General features: G+C 44.6%; 1 long non-coding RNA gene across 1 annotated transcript in view; it reads right to left on the reverse strand.

Moving 5' to 3' along the window:
- Nucleotides 1–8030: 8030 nt before the first annotated feature.
- Nucleotides 8031–17552, reverse strand: part of LOC121009824 (uncharacterized) — a 122971-nt gene continuing 113449 nt past the window's right edge. The window contains exon 3 of the long non-coding RNA XR_005780845.1: nt 8031–9931. This is a non-coding gene — a long non-coding RNA (uncharacterized LOC121009824). The remainder of the gene's footprint in view (nt 9932–17552) is intronic.

Genomic DNA, 17552 nt, shown 5'->3' on the forward strand with positions numbered 1-17552 from the left:
GACAGAGGAGGAAATTGAGAAGAATAAAAACTTCGAGAACAACAACCGAAGACAATGACTATCGTACAGATGTAGTATGAAAACAAACAATCCATTTAACAGATGCGAAGGGAGGGAATAGTGTGTGGAAAGGTAGCATGGGACATCAAAAGTTGGTATGTATTAAATTTGTATAGCTATTTAACTCCTTTGACCCTTACAGAGATCGGTGATATAAATAGCAATTGATAAGCTCCAAGCTAGAGCCTAGACTACACTCTTTTTGAACTTTTTTTAAAAAAACGTCTATTTATTTATTCTGAGGGTGGGGGTAGAGAGAAAGAGAGAGAGAGAGAGAGATTGGGGGAAGGGCAGAGAGAGAATCCCAAGCAGGCTCTGTGCTGTCAGCACAGAGCCCAACACGGGGCTCGATCTCATGAACTGCGAGATCATGACCTGAGCCGAGACCAGGAGTTGGCTGCTTAACCAACTGAGCCACCCAGAGGCTCCTCTTTTTGAACCTGTCAAACTCTGATCTTTATATAAGCCAAATGATGACTGAATTCACCCTGTCCCTTAAAATGTGAACACAATGGGCATGGTCCCCAGATCCCTTGTACTATTGGACCACCAGTAGTCTTGCCAGAATTTGAGCGATTTCCTAGACAGGTGCTTTCTCAACGTGTCTCCTGGCTCTCACCTAACTCTCAGTGTCACCAACTCTCACCTCGTCCCCTCTCCTCTTTCTCCTGCATCACACAAAGAGCACCGTGCCTTGTTTCACCCAAACCCCTCCAGAGAGGCAAACTAAAAGTTTGGGGACTCAAATACTTTCATTTTTTGTTGTGGGGCAATACTGTCTTAGTCCAGAGAAACAGAGCCAATAGGATCTTTGTAGAATAGAAGCATAGCTCTTAGGAGGGATTGGTTCATCCAATCATGGAGGCTGGGAAGTCCACGACGTGCCATCTGCAAGCTGGAGGCCAGTGCCGTGGTTGCCGTCCAAGCCTGAAGACACGAGAACCAGGGGAGCCCATTGGTATCGTTCTGGTCTGAATCCAAAGGCCCGAGAACCAGAGCGCTGAAGTCCAAGTGCAAGAGAAGGTGGACGTCCCAGCCCAAGCACAGAGAACGAATTCACCTTTCCTCTGACTTTTGGGGCTTTGGATTCTATTCAGGCCCTCAAAGGATGAGATGATACCCACAGGCCTTGATGGTGACCTTCCGGTACTCAGACTGCCCATTCAAATGCTAATCTCTTCCGGAAACACCCTCACAGACACACCCAGAAATAATATTTTACGCGTCACCTGGGTATCCCTTAGCCTGGTCAAGCTGACACATAAAATTAACCGTCACCAGTATACATAACACAAAATCTACCATTTTAACCATTTCAAAGTGTACAATTTGGTGGCATTAAGTGCATTCCCAACATCGTGCAACCATCACCACCATCAAATGGGTTTACGGCAGAGACTAAACTGATTTCAGGCGGTATCAGATATCCCTTTCTTACAAGTCATTTGGCCACCCACCATGTGGCTGGAGATCCGCATAAGCCCAAAGGCTCTCCCTTCCTCTCTTTTCCCCTTGCTTTTTATGCAGAAGAATCTAGCCTCCACCCCCTGTCCAGATCCAGGCCCGTCTTAGCGTATCAAATAAGTCACTGACGTGCTCTGCAGAAATAACAGGTTGTTCTTCCCTTTGTTCCCTTGTCAGTAGAGCAGAGCAACTAAGAGAAGCACTGGTGTTCGAGACCCCTTTGCGCCCACCCCATCTCCCTCCACAAGAGAAAAGAAGCTAAAAGAGTGATTTCCTCAGGCTATGGAGAGCATCATGTCCCTCAGAAGGTAGAAATATTAATCTTCAGTTTAGGTGTATTACAAAAAAGTGTTGTTGCTGTTGTTATTAGAAATAAAACTGCTGGTTATCTTACCAGCAAAAATGGGTTTACTTGGGAATTGCACAGAAAGGCATCCCCAGACGACTAGGCCAAGCTATAGGAAAGTCCACAGCACAAAGGAGAGCACCGCTCTTTTATAGAGGAAAGAGGGGGCGGGGGAAGGGCTGTTGTAAAAGAAAAGGCCATTGGAGTAAATTGGGAGTTTGAACTATGGTGGCTTTTCATTGGCTGCCTTGTACCTGTCTCTCAGGTACAAGGTTCATTGGTACTCTCAGGTTCATTGGCTGGGCTGTTGCCAGGGGAGGGGCAAAGCCTTTCTTCCTCCGGCTGGATGGTAGCCACCTGCAAGGACCCCTCCCCTCCTCCTGTTGGGTCTGCAATTGGGTGCTGGGCCGGGGAGCTCCCCCTGCCGGCCTCCTAGCCCCATTCTAAATGAGGTTTCCTTCTATTAATTTCCACATTGTCAATGTCTAAAATATAAAAGCTGGGATATATACTCTCAACCATGGAGATAAAAACCAAGCCAGAAATCCTCATGAGTTCAGACTGACCTAATGGGTCCATTTATAAAGGTCAATCCAATAGACCATAATTGGTAGGAACCTGCGCTCGGATTTCTCTACGGGAAGCGAACTATCCCCAAATCCTCCAAAATGGGTCAATGACGGCTCTGTGGTCTTCAAACAGTGTGTTATTCTGTCAGAGGACGTATAAAATTAAACCGGAAACTGCCTCCCTACTGGACTTTAAGCCTCTGAGATTTAGGGGCTGTGCTAATTCTGTCTTATCTGGTGGTTCTCGACTGGGGGCAATCCCTATACCAAAGGGACATTTGGCAGCGCCTGGGGACATTTTGGGGGACCAAAGCAGGATAGGGGTTGCTACTAGCATTTAGTGTGCAGAAGCCAAGGGCGTGGCCAGACACCATACACTGCACAGAACAGAACCCCCCACAACAAAGAGTTATCCTGTCCCAATTGGCAACAGTGCTGAGGTTGAGAAGTCTTATCTTAAAGGATATTCATTTAGCAAATATCCACTAAGCGCTGTCCATGTAACACACCTTGTGTTAAGGGTTGGCACAGCCACGTGCTTTGTGCGAAGGGCTGGAACTACTTTTGTAATAATAATGATCAATAACCGATGAGCATTAAAGGGTGCGGGGTCCTATGCTAACTCCTCACGCATACAATATTATCTTCTATAATCTGCGCAATATCTCTGTAACATCACCATCTCAAATGACAGAGTGGAAGCCCAGAGAGGCTGAGTAAGATTCTTTTTTTTTTTTTTTATGTTTATTTTTGAGAGAGAGACAGTGCGTGAGCAGGAGAGGGGCGGAGAGAGAGAGGGAGACACAGAATCCAAAGCAGGCTCCAGGCTCTAAGCTGTCAGCGCAGAGCCTGACATGGGGCCCGAACCCACAAACCGTGAGACCGTGACCCCGGGCGAAGTCAGACGTTTAACCAACTGAGCCACCCAGGCGCCCCATGGCTGAGTAAGATTCTTAAGGCAACACAGTATCTGCGTTATGTTTCCTGATTCATAACAATTGCTCACAATTGCCTACCAGATAAAAAGCAATTGGGAATCATAGTATATACATCATAGGGCTGTTAGGCTATTTATGTTATTTCTTTTTTTTTTTTTTTTTGTATTTAATGACTCCACAAATAGAGTAGGCTTTTAGTTCTTAGGCTAGAATCTTAAGAATGAACTTTGCTGTGGTAGGTGGTTTTTAAAGATCCTAGATTGTCACGTGAGGTGGGAGACGAGAAGTCTTAAAGGGGTCACAAATGTAGGGGATCTCCAATACCAAATTATTCTCCAGGGATGATGAACCTTTGTTGAAGATCCTCTACAGGAGAATGAGTGTGTGTGTGTGTGTGTGTGTGTGTGTGTGTGTGCGCGCGCGTGCGTGTTGGGAGAGGGGAACCTAACAGATGGCAGAAAACAGAGAGAATTCTGGTAGATGATGTGGATAATGAGGGCGTGGACCAAGGGACAAAGGAAACCTCTCCGTTGCTCAGAACCTCAATCTACCCCTTTCAGTAAAAGTTCCTGTTTCCTCACCCAGGTGAAGAATACCCTTGCCTTCGCATTTTACCAGGATCCTCTAAAAGGAGAAAATGTGAAAGAATCTCAGGGGTAATGTTTGTGTGTGTGGGGGGGGGGGGGGAATGGCAGGAGCCAGAAAGTCGGAGAAACCTATCAGTCTGTGACGCGGACTTCACGTCACTGCAAATGAAGGAGAGAGGGAATGATGCGTTGCATGGAAGTATCTTAGACTTCCGTGCCACATTAGGAAGGTTCTAGAAGCCCACTGCAGTGGCCTCAAGCCAGAGCCACCAGCAGAGGAGCTCCCCGTGTTTCCCAGCAGGAGGCCTGCCTTCGTATGGCTGCTGCACCCATTCATTGGCTGCACGCAGCCCACCGGAAGTGTGGCCATGGGGCACGGCAGCTGGGCCCTGGGTCACTAACCTGGTGTAGCTGAACGCTGGTGAGGCGTGCTCATGACCGTCCCACTCGGTACTTGCAAAGGTTTAACAAAGCAAGCACAAATCCTCTGCCTTCAACTCAACCGGACACGCGTGTACTCAAATGAGTTGCCCTTGGGCCAACAGGGTGTCACTAGCCGGCCCTCCGAATTGCACTTGAGCATCACTGTGTGGAGCCAGTGAGCTCACCTGCTTGCAGGACAGGTGATAAATGCCCTTCCCTACGTACAGTTGATCCTCTGCCACTCCCCCCCACCTCCCCCCCAGAAAGTCCTATTATTTCGTTCTGTTTCTTATTAAAACCTGTATCTTAGCTTTGACGGGCCGGCCCTCCCGTTTCTTTCTGCAGCCACTAGGCCCAGGATAATAAGCTATAATAAAGACAGTAATCACGTGTAAACAATACCTCTCTGAGGTGAGCTCCGAGAGACGAAGGTGGCCCAGTTGTCATCCCCCTCCTGACGGTCTGGCCCATCCTCCCCACGGTGGCACCGAGGATGTGATGGGCGAGCCTGAGCGGCTGGACCCGGGCCAGCCAGCTTGGAGTCCTTTGGTGGGACCTGAAATACTAATCAAGCAGGGCAGATGGAGGTGAGGGGCTTTCAGGATCTTACCTGAGTGCTCCGTAGGTGGCCGCAGGGCACTTGACTCCGATCCAAGAGAGGCACCTGGCTTCAAGCTGGCGTGGAGCCAGTTTCAGAGGGTACGTTTGCTGTGAACGATGGTGTCTGGGCTCAATTCATGCTTTATTGTTGTGTGTCTCTTTATAGCTAATTCCTCAGTGAAAGATGTTTGAAACCTAAGCCTCCCTCCCCTCCCTCTGTGCTTTCGTTTCAGTTGCCGGCACTTGTCCCTGTTGAGAATCACGAGAGTCCCGCTAGTGAATAAAATCCCTGCTGGAAACTGAGTCCCCGAGCCATGCCAGGCACAGTTGTAGACATATGGGAGCTTCTCCCAAGGCTGGAAACAACGTGGGAGGAGCAAAGCTGACCCTTTCCTGTAGCATCCAAGGCTATGCCTCGTGCAGTAAATGAAGAAGGAAAGATTTCTCAAAAATGGAAGAAGTGTCTTCAAAAATGTATATGGTCTCGTGCTGTGGTTCTGGAAGTCTGGTCTCACCCGGAAGCTCATTAGAAATGCCGAGTTTTGACACACCCACGCCTACTGAATCAGAAATGCTGGGGCCGGGAGCCAGCACGCTTTATAAGTTCTCCGGGTGATCGTGATCCTCACCAATGTTTGAGAATCCCTGCTTTAGAGACGGAGATTGTTTCTTGCCCAATAACTAGAACACAAGATAGTTTGTTTAATCATGTCGTAATCCCGTCGTGCCTCCTCACGATGTACTTATTCAAATATGTACCGAACCACAACGATGTTCTAGCTCTACGTTAGGCATAGGCGGGCATAAGGGTAAATACAGAGACGTGGTCCTTGTTCTCCTGAGCTTATCTTCTAGTAAAAAGAATGGATATTCATCAAACACACACACACACATGCACACAGGTAACTGTACGGGCACCAATTATTTAAAGTGCTTTGAACAAAATTTACAGACCTAATCCAGTACGGGAAATTGAGAAATGCTTTGGCGAGGAAGAGAAATAAAGCTGAGAAATAAAGGCAGCATAGACAGTATGGTGGTAAACTTTGGAGAAGAGATGACTTTTCAGGCCATCAGCCATACGTCAAGGTCTTGCAAGAGGCTGAAGGTGGCTGGTTTAAGGACCTGATGGAGAATCAGGGTGGCCCAAGCTCAGAGATCAAAGGGCAAACAGTCACCAGACAGGTTGCGCAAAATAGCACTGGAACCGTGTTAGACTGTTGGTCTGCTACCAGATCCATGCCATCCACTGAAATACGTGAAGACAGGGATGGAGCGAAATCTGCTCTTTTTGGGGGGAATAGCATTTGGAGCAATCCCACTCTGGCTGATGTGCAGAGAACGGATGGGAGAATGGATTAGGAAGTACAAGTGGAAGGGCAATGCAGCTGTCCAGGCCAACGATGAGGTAGGGGGACCAGGGTGGTGGAAGTGGAGATCTAGAAACATGGAATGGGGAGGTGTCGGCAAGATCCACCACCAAGTCCTGAGGTGAGGGAGACAAAGGTGTCCAGAATGAGTGCGGTTTCTGGCTTGCATGGCAAGAGGAAATGAGGATCCCTTTCAAGGAAGCAGCATCTCTGAAAAGCATCAGATTTGGGACAGGGTTGGGGTGGGGGTGGGGGGTGAGACAAAAGAATTAAGTTTTTTTTTTTTTAATTTTTTTTTCAACGTTTTTATTTATTTATGGGACAGACAGAGACAGAGCATGAACAGGGGAGGGGCAGAGAGAGAGGGAGACACAGAATCGGAAACAGGCTCCAGGCTCCGAGCCATCAGCCCAGAGCCTGATGCGGGGCTCGAACTCACGGACCGTGAGATCGTGACCTGGCTGAAGTCGGACGCTCAACCGACTGCGCCACCCAGGCGCCCCAAGAATTAAGTTTTTAAAATGTTGAGTCTTAACTGTCCTTGAGACTTACAGTTGTCAGCCTGGAGTCGGATCTGAGGGAAAAGATTTGGGTTGGAAATCTCAAAATGCGAGGTGACGCCCACATTGAGGTCTCAGGGTTGAAGCACACCAGTGAAAGAGTCTAGAGTGAGAAATAGGTCTCAGGATCCCTCCTAGAGTGACTCCACTATGTGGGACTCAACACCCGGCGCTCAGTAAAAGCTTGTATAATAACATGAAGGAGGAAGGAGGAGGAAAAAGGTAAAAAAAAAAAAAAAAAAGAACAGCAGAGCCTGCACCGGAATAAAGCTCTGGCTCTTTCATCAAAACAAGTTAGTTATTCGTTCCTTCCAAGCTGGTTAAATGTGAAGAGAAGTGTGTTCCTCCATCTGTGAAATGGGGGGAAAGCGGTCTGTGCCTCACACATATATTTTGAGGATTGTAACGACGTAACATTTTACCCACCAAATGCTCAACAAACCTTAGTGATTGTTGCCCTGTGCAAGGCACAGGAAAGACTCTTAATATTATTTACGGAATTATTGCATGAATAAATCCTTGACTAGATGATGTTCTCAATCTTTCTCATAGGATTATTTTTTTTTGAGCTCCAATTTGAGAAAAGCTGGAAGGGGGGTCCAAGGAAGGGAGCGTGTTTGAGTTTTGCCTTCCATCCAGTAAACTTGGGCATTGACTTTAAGCCTCTATCTTTATTGGAAAAACTGGAAAAGACTGAGGCATGATTTCATCCTAGCAAAAAAAAAAAAAAATTTTTTTTTAAAGACAGATTAGACTATCTTCGTTATGTTGCTTTCTCTAAGGACATGTTACCTTATATTACACGTATCGGGATGGATTAGGCCAATTACTTCATCCGACCTTTCTCACCATACATACTTATATTTTTTTATGTTTATTTTTGAAAGAGACAGACAGACAGACAGAGCATGAGTCGGGTAGGGGCAGAGAGAAAGGAAAGAGAATTGGAAACAGGCTCCAGGCCCTGAGCTGTCAGCACCAAGCCCGATGCAGGGCTCGAACCCACAAACCGTGAGATCATGACCTGAGCTGCAGTTGGACGCCTAACCAACTTAGCCACCCAGGAACCCCTACACTTATCACTTTTAAAAATGTATATTACTAAAACACGTGTATTACTTTGGAAGATCTCATTTCTTTCAGAGCTATAATCTGTAACACACTTTTACGATGAAATTAAAAGGCAATCTTCAGGAGTTGTAAGAGACTCCAAAATGGCGGGACAAAGGGGTGTGTTTCTAGAGGTGATCTGAGACAGGTTTTTTAAAAACCAAACAAAACAAAAATCCAGGGTTGAGACAGGAAGGCAAATGTATTAAATGATTAATAACATTATGACCTCTTTGGATAGAAATGAGTATATTCCTGGGGTCAACTGAAGGAATTTCACTTTCTCTTGGCTTAGCCTTCTGAGAACAGTGGAATAGTATGCCATGATGCCATGTCCTGAGATGTGACGTGAGGATTATTAACTCCAAACATGTCCCCAGCCAACAACCGCAAGTTGGCTCTACCTTGGAGGAAGTCTTGGAACCAGGAATATCTCCAGAAATCTCATCAATTTCAAGGGGACAATCCTGATGAACGCTATAACCTGGCAAGGACTCGAAAAGCTTCACTCCTGTGATTTCAGGCACCATCCCTCTGAAACACACTCCTCTTCACCTTTGAACTAAGCTGTCGTGGAATTCACAGCATCTTGGAAACTCGATGATAATGAGAAGAATCCCCAATAACTAGAATTTAGGGGGTACTTCCTGTGTGCTGAGAACCATCCTAAGCATTTACGTGCGTCGGCCATTGACTCCTCTCAATCCCACAGGGAAGGTACTGTTGTTCTCCCCACATTACAGAACAAGAAACGGAGGCACAAAGAGATCAAATAATTTACCCAAGGCCCCTTGACTAGTGAATGAAGGAGCTGGGATTAAGATAAAGGCTTATTGGGCTCTAGACTAAACTCCTAAGTTAAGAGGAACCAGGAAGCAGTATTGTATATGTCTCCCTCTCCCTCCCTCAAGCCAATAAATAATAACTTCCTCCTTGCTGAAAAAATTCAAGGAAGATTATATAGTCATATAGATAGATACAAAAATCGGGTACATTTGAAGGAAAATAAAGCAGGAGGTATCATGATCACCATTGTTAAGGAATACGGAAACAACATCAGCAGAAAAACTAAAAATGGTAGGAATTTTGGAAACTGAGTCCAGGAGCTTCTTTGCTGCCTCCTATTTGTTTTACCTTTTTTGTTTTTTTTTTCTTTTTGGCCAAATCTGTGTACCACCCGTTTATGTAACTTGATTCCCTTCACAAACTTTACAACGGTTTTATCAAATGTGACTATATTAATTGTTTAAAACATCAAGCTGTATTAAAAAAAAAATTGAATTCTCTACGCGCCCGCGCCCCCGCCCCTGAAGCTTCTGGAGTGCCCGCAAAGGAATGCACTCCCCACGTAGGAGACTCCTGTTGGAATCCAGGGGAAGGCAGGAGAACAGACAAAAGAAAGCAAAACAATGGCCTGGAGACGTGGTGGCTCCAGACCTCTCATCTCCAACCTCTTTTTTCAACTTCCCAGAGGAATCCCCATAGGGCACGTCTCGGTTGCCTGGGAAACTCTGGTCTGCAGAACCTGACCACGTGTTATCCTGTGACATATGGAAGGGCCTGCTAGCCACACCAAGGACCTGCCATAGACACATTACCCGAAGCCTGGACATTTTGTGTACAATGAGCTCCGAATTTAAACTGCAAAACGTTACCCGGCAGGAAGAGAAGGTATCACGGAACAAAATGCCAAATGTTCTAAATGCGACCGTGGATTTAAGAATCTATAACACTGCAGTCTCATGTATACGGGCAAAAAAAAAAAAAAAAAAAAAAAAAGCAGCAAAGCCCAAATATTTAGTTACAACAAAAGGAAACATCTCCTCAGTTCTGCTCCAGGGTCTTCTCTGTGGTCCAATTAATCAAATAAGAATGGATCCAAAACTGGTAGCCACTTGCCAAGCCTACAAAAAAAAAAAAAGTCTGATTCTGATTATTATATAAACAACTCCCAAAAAAGGAAGCGTTATGAGGAAAGACAAACATTTTCTTCCCCTGAATTGCAGCGTCTTGAATTCCTCCCATGAGTTGGTGGCAGGAAAAGACTGAACTAGCTAGAAATTGAGGTTGTACCAAATCATATTTTATTCCAAATAAGAGATATCAAAATGTCTAAGTGGCCTCTTAAACATGTAAGGGTTATTGCTCTGTCTTACGCTTTAAACAAGAGAATTACGACACGTTCTTGGGTGATACGGGTTGAGTTATATATTTCTTTACAGGATCCTATAAATTAGTTTTCTCCTCAATGTGAAAGCTTCAAAGTAAACACTAATGAATTCAATTTTTATTTCACCATCTTTTTGAGGATTCTTTGTGCCATAAGCCAGGAGTCTGGGTTAAGCAACCACAAGGCCGCCTTCGTGGGGATAAGAATCAACAGACGTAGAGCAGAGTTCTAACCCTAATGGCCGCTTACTATCAGGAGGAGAATTTTCCGTTTTTCCTCTCTGATCCCTACAGTCATCACAGGTAGAGGGGTGACACTCCCATGACTGCTGAGCATATAAAGGAAGTCGTGAGGTGGGGCCTCTTTGTGGTTGGAGAGAAAAAGAAAATCCAGAAGGGTAACCCATCAAGTTCCCAAACAAGCTCTCCTCTGGGGAATGCGTAGGTGTGGGGATGTGTGTTGGGATGAGCTTGATACATGGCATGATGGAGGAGTCCCAGTTTGAATTGTACATACTTCCAAGCCACGTGAATATGTTAAAAATGGACATGCCTCATGTATAAATGTCAATGATTAAACAAACATTGAAGAATTAAACTAGCAAGAAGACCAACGGTGCCCATGGAAGGGGTCCTTGGTTCTTGATTTGTATCCTGAATCAAGTGATACCAACTGGAATCCAACATGTACGTCCTTCCCCACGACGGCTGACTGGATCCTGAGGTAAGAGGGCAGGTGGGTGGGGGAGGGGGCCTGGGAAAGACAGCACCTCAGATATTGTGGCCTGTCCCCGCCTCAAGTTGCCACACGGAGCAGCGTGATATCCTTGCTTGAAGCATTTAAGAACAGAAAAGAGAAAGAAAATGTTAAGTCTCTCTGTTTATCGTAACTATAATCAGTTGTATTACTATCAATCATTAACATTTATTAAGAGTTTGCTGTGACCTAGGAATGGTGCTTAGGATTTTTTTTTATTTTATTTATTTATTTTGAGAGAGAGAATGAGCATGAGTTGGGGGGAGGAGCAGAGAGAGAGAGGAAGACGGACAGAATCCCAAGCAGGCTCCAAACCATCAGTGCGGAGCCTGACACGGGGCTCGAACTCACAGACCTCAGGATCATGACCTGAGCCAAAATCAAGAGTCGGACACTTAACTGACTGAGCCACACAGGTGCCCCAAGGATTTCTTTTAAATGAATGTCTCATTCATTGTTCACACGAGTGTTTGAAGAAGGCATTGTTTTATTACCTCCGTTTGCAGGTGGGAAAAGTGATAGTGGAAAGATGAGGCCTATGGTCACTGGGCCAGTAAATTGCAGAGCTGGAAACTAAATTCCAGCAATCTGGAAAGATGCACGGGATTCAGGAACTCAAAAGTACCGAAGCAGAGAGGTTGGCAAATTGGTCCTTTCTCAGGACCAAGGGTTGAAGTTCTCGTGGGCTTGACTTATAGACTCATAGAATTTTTAGCGTTGGAAGGGATGGTCCAGGTCTTTGAGCTCAACCACTTTATCAGAAAGAGATTAAGGAATCCTTTCCACATGTCCATAGATGACCTTCTATTCTTTGCTTAAATAGCTCCAGTAAAAGGAAATTTAAGATTCATATGGACAGATCTTTGCACTGTTGGATAAAACTACTCACTAAACTCATAAAAACTCCTCATTAACTTAAGCAGAAGCTGGTTGCTCTAAGAAATTACACCAAATGCTTTAGTTCTTGTAACTGGAAACCCATATAATTAAGTCTCGTTCCTATTCTATATGCAAATGTTTGAAATATATGAGGACAATGCACGTGTTCTCAATAAAATTGGATGGCTTCCCTGGAGAAGAAAGTAGTAGAGGTTTAGGCAACTTAAAGTTCTGGACTCAAATCTCACTTTGGCCCTTTGCTAGTTATTAATCTTTGGGCAACTTCATCAAATTCTGAGTCTTAAGCTCCTCATCAATTGATGAAGACAGTGTCCAGGCCATAGGGCTCTTGAGGAGTAAAACAGAAAGTTCCCAGCATAGCACAGTACTAGGCACAGAATAAGAATCTAGCACCCGCTGGCTTTCTTTCCCTTTCATTCTTTTGTTGACCTTCCTCTGATTTCTCTAAATCTTTTTTTAAATTTTTTTAAATGTTTTTTGGTTTGTTTGTTTGTTTTGAAGGAGAGAGAGAGCATAAACAAGGTAGGAGAAGTGAGAGAGGGAGACACAGGATCCAAAGTGGGCTCCAGGCTCTGAGCTGTCAGCACAGAGCCCGATGTGGGCTCAAACCCGCGAGCTGTGAGATCATGACCTGAGCCGAAGTCGGACGCTCAACTGACTGAGCCACCCAGGTGCCCCTAAATCTGTTTTTAACAAACCTCCTGAAATGTGAGGCTCCCAGCTACACACGATACTGTCGATGTGCCTGATACAAAGGAAGGTGGGCCTGTCAGACCCCATGCCATAAACACTGGACTTTTTATTTTAATGTCCTTATCATTCCAAAGATCCTTAGTTGCCTTAGAAATGGATGAAACAACAACAACAAAAAAATCACACCTCTTTTCCCTGATCTCTAACCAAGTCCCACGTCTCTCATGGTAAGCGTACTAATTTTACCATTAGTCGGAAGAGTAAGACTTCCTTTTCTCCCTGTTGATTTCATTGTGTACTTGGGTCTGTCGTCTACACAATTAGCAATCCCTTCCCACGTTGTGGGAGCTGAAGATATGGTAAGCATACTTTCAACCCAAGTGGCTGATAAACAGTGATACACAGGACAGACCCGGAGAGCGATCCCCATGTCACTCTGCGGCAGACCTCCCACAAAGTTGACAAGAAGTCATTAATCAAGCTCCTCAGTCATGTACGATTGTGTTCAGAAGCCCTATAATCTAGTTCCCGTGTCATAACCCTGCATACACGACTATCAGGGAAACTTTATCAAATGCTTCTCTAAAAGCAGGATGCAATCGTCCCCCTGCTCCTCCAGCCTCAAGGTAAAGCCATCAACATCGTATGTGGAGTTATTGTGGCACAGAAATACAAACTGCACTCGTTTCAACACGCATTTGTAAATGCTCGTCAATTTAACAATCAGCACCAGGGGCGCCTGGGTGGCGCAGTCGGTTGAGCGTCCGACTTCAGCCAGGTCACGATCTCGCGGTCCGGGAGTTCGAGCCCCGCGTCGGGCTCTGGGCTGATGGCTCAGAGCCTGGAGCCTGTTTCCGATTCTGTGTCTCCCTCTCTCTCTGCCCCTCCCCCGTTCATGCTCTGTCTCTCTCTGTCCCCAAAATAAATAAACGTTGAAAAAAAAATAATAATAATCGGCACCAGCCTCTTTAGACAAGATTGCTTCTCTTTAAAAAGGTTAAGTCACTTCTTTGGTTTTCAGAAGTGATTTAACTTGTCTCCATTTTAGAACATTTGGGTATTTCTAATCTAACGGCACCCTCCCGATTCTCTAATAAAATTCAATATTTAGAGGAAATGACGCTAATGAATCTTCAGACCGCAGAATTGTTTTTGCAAGCCCCAAAGGAAGATATCTGCTTTTAAGCGTGTGAGCACTATCTCCTTTCCGAGCTAGGAAAGTTTCCGCTTTTCGAAAATTTATTTGATCTTTTCTTTGTTATTAGAAGACAGAGTGATGGAGTTTCATTTCGGACCAGCAAGAGAAGAATGGACGTCACATGAACAATACCTTATTTATTTGTTTATTTTATCAAACAAATCTGAGCGCGCCTTCCTTCTGTCGATTCTAGTTTATTTACCTTTTGAAATGAGAAAATTGGTGTACAAAGCTTTAGGAAAAATCTTTACCTAGCCACAAGTTTCTTGCACTTCAGCTCAATAACTAAAAGAAACCAGTTTTTCTCAGGTTTTACCTATTTGCAATCACTGATATGCTTTTACATTCCCACTTTAAAACTAGTATCAACATACACCCTCGTTTGTGCTGTACCAGTGGTAACGTTTAAGCAAAGAGCAATGTATCAGCTGCACAGACGATCCTGTAGATCTCAAAACATTGAGAGTCCAACAACTATGTAACTTTCGCAATTTTTGTAAATGTGAAAAAAAAATCTTGTCTAGACAGATGGTCCCTGACTTTACAACGAGTCAGCATATGATTTTTTTTTTTTTTTTTTTTTACTTTACGGTGGTGTGAAAGTGATAGACATTCAGGAGAAACTGTACTTTGAATTTTGAATTTGGATCACGTTCCCAGGCCAGGAACCTGTGGTCTGATGCTGCTCACGACACTGGACGGCAGCCTCAGCCCCCCATCGGCCAGGCAACCATGAGTGTGAACAACCAAAACACTGACAACCATCTGTACCCATAAAGCCATTCTGGTTTTCGCTGCACTACAGTATTCGGTAAATTACATGAGATATTCAACACTTTAGGATAAAACAGGTTTTGGGCGAGATGATTTTGCCCAACTGTAGGCTAACGCAAGTGTTCTGAGCCCATTCAAGATAGGCTAGGCTAAGCCATGAGGTTCAGTGGGTTAAATGTATTAAATGCACCTTCAACTTACGATATTTCCAGTGCAGGCTTTATCAGGATATAACCTCATTGTAACTGGAGAAAGATTTGTACTAGTAAAGAATTGCCTTTAGCTATTGGAATTATTTCTTTGATATTAACTCCCATGAGACAGAAAATTGAGTCATAATGAATATTTTTGTTCCTCTTCACGGATATTACCATTTGGGCTTCTAATAATTTACAGGGCTACCACTCGTGCACAAATATGTTGTTTAAAACTGCAACTTCATTATATGTACTGTTGATTTTTCAAGAATTCTGTTCTAGTAGAGAGTCTTCTCTTTGGTATTGTCCCATCAAGCCTTCCATTTGGGGCTGTGGGTATTTGGACAGTCTACAAATCGTGATATCGATAGGATTTCCCCGGTGGTAAACTAAAAAGAAATGTGCTTGACTTGGTTTTATCCCTCTCCTTTGGAAAGAGTGCAATTAGATTTTTCTTACGTGACAGCGTTGCATCATCTTTTTTTCTAGAATATCCACCAGCGCTGGCCCCTCTAATGTTAACGTTATTACAGCTATGCAGAAACCAACAATGGCAGCTCTCAACCTGGCAAAAGTACGTGCGAACCGTTTTCAAAATTCACTGAATTGGTCTTCCCTAACAAAATTATTGAGAGTACATTTCTTGCAGGCACGCTAGGTGCCGTGATACAGGCAAAGGGGAGTCTAAACATGACGCTTATATTCAGAAACATGCAATTGAGGAAGGATAAGAAAGAAAGAAAAGAAAGCACAGATATTGGGGGCAGAATATGCAACATGCCCTGCACGTATGAGATGCTATGAGCAAAGGTTGGAGAGATGAATTTGGGATTTAAAATTTCCTGCTTGGGGCAGGAAGGGCAGCTGGAGCTCCTGGTGATGAACACTTATCAGAACCCAAAGGAAACGTTTTCTCTTCTGCTTAAGTTAGAAAACAGGGCCAAACAAGGCTGATTCCTAGGGAATCAGACCGAAACTCTTCTCCCTAGAGAAGGGTCTTCTCCGATAGTGTGTTTTCTAAAGCAGAGATTGTGCTGAGCGACGCAACTCTTTGGGGTCTGTGCTGTGGGAGAATGCAGTGTTTGGGGCATGTTTCTTTTGGGTGGTGCTTTCCCAAGGAGGAGAGTTTGGTCTGGGGTCCAAAAGGACTCTGAGAACGGGGCTGGTTCACAAGCCTGTACAAGTGGGATGTGACTTGTACACCGAGCCACCACTGTGTTTTGTGAGCCGACACTAGGGTCCATGAAAGACAACTTGTTTTTTCGATGTTTCTCAGGCGAGTCCACCCAAGACCAAGCATCTGAATCTTCTTGTTGGCCCTGGAAGGCCAGAAATCCCACCGTGGCCAGCCCCAGGTCTGGAGAATGGAATGTAAGCACCGCATGCCTCCCCAGGACAGCTGATCTGGGTGTCTGCCATCGTACCCAGCAAGAAAGGTTGTTTATTGATCTTGCATCATTCTGGGAACCTGCATTCTAGGGAGCTTGTCAATATACTGATCAAATTAATATGTCCTTTGATTACCCCCTCATGGCTGCCAAAGAATCCACAAATTTGATTGATAGATAGATAGATAGATAAATCACATCCCCCCCAACCCTTTACCTTTTCTCCCACTAGAGAAAAGATACTGAGTCATTCAATTTGGCTAGTTAACCTTGACGTGCATAACCCAATTTGCGTCCAAAGGACCTTGAGAGACCTGGGTGCCAATCTTGTCTCTGCCAAGTGCACTGGCTTTAAGTGGGTCGTTTCCCACTTGAACTTTCTCCCAGATCTTTAAATAACTGGTCCTTTCTAATCAGTCAGGTGCCAGCTGAAATATCAAGTCCTCAGGGAGGGCTTCCCTGATCACTGGATTGATCTCTCCCCTGCTCACTATTCCATCTATTCTATTCTGGCGTTTCATTTTCTACATTTTAAGTTTATTCCATTTTTCACCATAGAACTTGTTCCTATCAAATATTACCTCATTTATTTGTTTATTTCCTGTCTCCTTTAACAAGAAATTAAGCTTCATGTGGGCAGGAGCATTTTCTGTCCTACTTATCTAGTGCCTGGCACATTGTTGGCCATAGGGTAAGCAGTCAGTGAATATTTATGGAAGACAAAATTAAATGAATGGGATCTGGCAATGGTTATTGGATATGACACTGTTATGGGATGAACTGTGTCTCCCTGAAATCATATGTTAATGCCCTAACCCTAGGAGCTCAAAATGTGACTATATTTGGAGATAACACCTTCAAAAAGATAATTAGGGGCACCAGAGTGGCTCAGTCGGTTGGACATCTGGCTTCGGCTTAGGTCATGATATCACGGCTTGTGGGTTCAAGCCCTGTGTTGGGCTCTGTGTCGACAGCTCAGAGCCTAGAGCTTGCTTCGGATTCTGTCTGTCTGTCTGTCTCTCTCTCTCTGCCCCTCCCTACTCATGCTCTGTCTCTCTCTGTCTCTCAAAAATAAATAAACATTAAAAAAAAGTTTAAAAGACAATTAAAGCTCATTGAGGTCATACAGGTGAGCCCCAATTCAGTATGGCTGGTGTCCTTATAAGAAGAAGAAATTTGGACACATGAAGGTACACCAGGAATGAGAAGACACCATGGGAAGGGGCAGCAAGATTGAGGTCATCTGTAAGCCAAAGACAGAGGTCTCAGAGGAAACCAAAGTAATTCTGATATGGTGAAAGGAAAAAAAAAAAAAAACAGAGTATTTTGTGACGGCAGTCCTCAGACACTGGATTCGGCAAAGCCAAAAACTTGGTGCAACCAAAGACATCATCAGGACAGTAAAAAAGATAACCCTACAAAATGGGGAGAAACATTTGCATATCATGC

The sequence above is a fragment of the Herpailurus yagouaroundi genome, unplaced genomic scaffold, assembly GCF_014898765.1.
Source record: "Herpailurus yagouaroundi ecotype Mexico unplaced genomic scaffold, PumYag 190, whole genome shotgun sequence".
Taxonomy (NCBI): Eukaryota; Metazoa; Chordata; class Mammalia; order Carnivora; family Felidae; genus Herpailurus; species Herpailurus yagouaroundi.